The sequence below is a fragment of the Bidens hawaiensis genome, unplaced genomic scaffold, assembly GCF_021521415.1.
Source record: "Bidens hawaiensis isolate Kalapana, Puna unplaced genomic scaffold, B.hawaiensis_p1.1 tig00042888_1, whole genome shotgun sequence".
NCBI classification, from domain to species: Eukaryota; Viridiplantae; Streptophyta; class Magnoliopsida; order Asterales; family Asteraceae; genus Bidens; species Bidens hawaiensis.
Window position 1 is genome coordinate 66,409 of NW_027497596.1, and position 3,540 is coordinate 69,948.

The 3,540-nt window shown below is 39.0% G+C and overlaps 1 long non-coding RNA gene across 1 annotated transcript; it reads left to right on the top strand.

Moving 5' to 3' along the window:
• Nucleotides 1–2,174: 2,174 nt before the first annotated feature.
• Nucleotides 2,175–2,944, top strand: LOC143593895 (uncharacterized). Its single transcript, XR_013146219.1, has 3 exons — nucleotides 2,175–2,241; nucleotides 2,389–2,442; nucleotides 2,883–2,944. It is a non-coding gene; the product is annotated as an uncharacterized LOC143593895 (long non-coding RNA).
• Nucleotides 2,945–3,540: the final 596 nt, after the last annotated feature.

Genomic DNA, 3,540 nt, shown 5'->3' on the forward strand with positions numbered 1-3,540 from the left:
TCGTTTGGTGATGAGGCAATGTACTGGTGGGAGTCGGTTGAGCAGAGAAAGAGTCGAGAAGATATAAAAGCGATGAGGTGGGATGATCTGAAGGAAATGGTGATGAAGAGGTTTTGTGCGGATGCATAGGTTGAGAAGGTTGAAATGAAATTCTTGAGTCTGAAGGTGGGTAAAATGACACACCGCGAGTACACCAATGAATTCAACCACATGTCAATGTTGGTGCCAGACATGGTGAACATTGAGGCCAAGCGGATCAAGTGTTACCTTAGGGGACTGCCGCATAATGTTCGCATCTTGGTCAAGGCTGGTAGACCAGATAATTTTGATTATGCAGTAGGGCTCGCAGAAATGGTTTACGATGACTTGTCGGTAGATGACGTAGTGGTGGAAGAGAAGAAGGATAAGAAGTGGGTTGCTCCTGTCAAGCGCCCTGGTACTCAGTTGTGGAACCCCAAGAACAAACAGCTGAGAGTTTGGGAGAAGATGTCGTGCAAGACCTACGGAAAGATGCACGGTGGTGAGTGCAAGTAGGGTAGGAGTTCTGATGTTTGTCACAAGTGTGGAAATGCGCATGGTGGGGAATGCAGGCTTGGGTCTAATGCGTGTTATAAGTGTGGGAAGATAGGGCATTATGCCAATGAGTGCAGTGCGAAGCCAACATGTTACAAATGTGGCAAGACCGGCCATATGGCAAGAGAGTGCAACGATGGTGAGTCAGGAGGAAGTGGAAAGAAGGAGGTAGATCAAGCAAGGCCAAGGACTAGAACCTACATGCTGACCCAGGAACAAGCCAGACAGACTTCTGATGTTGTGACCGGTACGTTTTTAGTAAACGGTATTTCTGCTTCAGTATTATTTGATTCGGGTGCGAACAGAAGTTTTGTAGCTATGACATTTAGTAAACTAACTAAAATGGAGTGTTGACAAGTGTCTAAAACCTTTATAGTAGAAACCGCTAGCGACACTTCAGTTAAAATAACGAAAATGGTTAAGAATTGTAAGATAGAATTAGAGGGACATGAGTTCCCTGTTACGTTGTATGTTATGACCTTGGGAGGGTTCGATGTAGTTTTGGGAATGGATTGGTTGTCTGAATACGAAGCTCAGATAGTGTGTAAGAGTAGGATAATAAATCTAAAGTCCTTGGATGGTAGTGCGGTGACAGTTTATGGTGATAAAGAAAGTTCAGGGCTTAAAGTCATTTCAATAATAAAAGCCGAGGGGTTATTAAGACGAGGGTGTGGTGCCTACCTGGCGTATGTTGTCAACGCTACGGCCGAGACGAAAGAAACGAAAGACGTTCCTATCGTGTGTGACTACCCAGAAGTATTTCCTGAGGATCTTCTGGGGTTGCCATCAGAGCGAGAGATAGAATTCCAGATAGATTTAATACCAGGAGCCCAGCCCGTCGCGAAAGCGCCTTACCATCTAGCACCGTCCGAGATGAAAAAAATTGATGTCCCAACTGCAAGAACTCCTCGACAAAGGTTTCATTAGACCAAGTGTTTCCCCGTGGGGCGCACCGATGTTGTTCGTGAAAAAAAAGGATGGAAGTATGAGAATGTGCATAGACTATCGCGAGTTGAACAAGCTTACTGTAAAGAACCGGTATCCTTTACCATGGATTGATGATCTGTTTGACCAACTGCAAGGTTCAAGTTGGTTCTCCTGAATAGATCTCAGATGAGGCTATCATCAGCCGAAGGTGAAAGAGGCAGACATCCCTAAAACAGTGTTCCGGACGCGGTATGGACACTACGAGTTCCTCGTGATGTCATTCGGTCTAACAAATGCTCCCGTGGCATTTATGGACATGATGAATAGGGTGTGTCGTCCGATATTGGATAAGTCAGTTATCGTCTTCATCGATGATATATTGATCTATTCATTTTTAATGTTATTTTCAAGAAATTAGTAAAATAGCGTTAAAATTAGTGCAATTTCACTTCCCCCCCCCCCCCCTCAAGGCCCACACATATATAAATTATATCCACACACCGAATTCAAGATGTGTAGATTATTGATAGTTTTACCATAAACATATGGCTATTCACGAACCGAGCCAAACCAAAATATGCTTGCTCATACTTGATTTGGTTTGAAAGCGAGCCAAACCGAGTGGATTGAATTAAGTGGGGATTCAAAATTTGAGTGTGATCTTTGAGGTAGTGAAACAAAATCATAACAGACTGGCATGTTAAAGTGAATCTCGCATAATTGAGTCATCCATATTAAGAGGTAAAAATATCATACCTGTATATATATATATATATATATATATATATTAATAGTAATATTATTGTCAATTGGTATTAGTGAGATATAAGTATGGTTAAGTATATAGTAGGATTGATCATTAAGTTTCATATAAGTTACTGGCTATAGGAGATCAAACGAGTTCACAAAGGGGTTCAGTGGGGAGATTCTCTAGGCGTCCAGGTGAGTTCATACGACTCTCCGTATATTTTATATAATTTGGTCAAAAGTTTATTTGGATGATAGAACTTGTGTAAACATGATTTTATTTGCATGAGTAATGATAAGTGATCTTATGATAATATATTGGAGAGTATAATTATTACCACAGGTGTAACGTGGTGGGGGTTAAATCACGATTGTGTGATAAATATTGCCACTGGTGAAATGTGGTGGAAGTTAAATCACCATAGTGTGATAATTATTGCCACAGGTGTAATGTGGTGGGGGAAATAAATCACCATTATGTGATAAGAGTAAAATCACATCTTAAATAATAACTTTCCATGAAAAGAACATGGCGGTGGATTGTTGGTTAAAATTGTGATGTGAAAAACATTATTATATTTCGATAAATGAACTCACTTAGCTTTGCTAATGTTATCGTAAATAACGTTTTTCAGGTAAATCACCGATGCATGAATAGAAAAGTATGGCCGAGCCTCGGTATGTTGAAAGATCGAACAATATGTTTATAACCCATGTTTGGATGTATAAATTATGGGTTAGTTAAATAAGTTTGATGGTGTAACTTACTCAACGTATCTGTCTTACATATAATGTGAATTTTGAATATAGTTGTTTTGTCACATTATTCATTATAATGCTTCCGTTATTTTGAAAAATCTGGGACCGGTTTGGAATATATTATTAAAATAATAATATAAAAAGACGTTTCAAAATAGGGTGTTACAAGTTGGTATCAGAGCAATGGTTTAAGTGAACTAGGTATTTAATAAGAATACTTGGACTTAAACTGTGTGCTCTTGATATGTTGAGTAAGCAATGTTCGATCCGAGGCTCAGGGTGGAGATGGGAATTAAAGTTTGATATATATATATATTATAAGGGGATGGTTCATCCGAGAAGTGATTTTATAGCGAGAAGCGCAAGAAGTAATTTATAACCTTTGATTAGTTTTGATCTAAGGCTTACATTAAAAGTGGTAGTATTGTAATTATTGACACCCTAATTTTAATGTATTTTAAAGCATAAGGGTATTTTTGTATTTTAGTACCTACATAAATCTGTGAAACGCATGTACGATAATCAATCCAACAC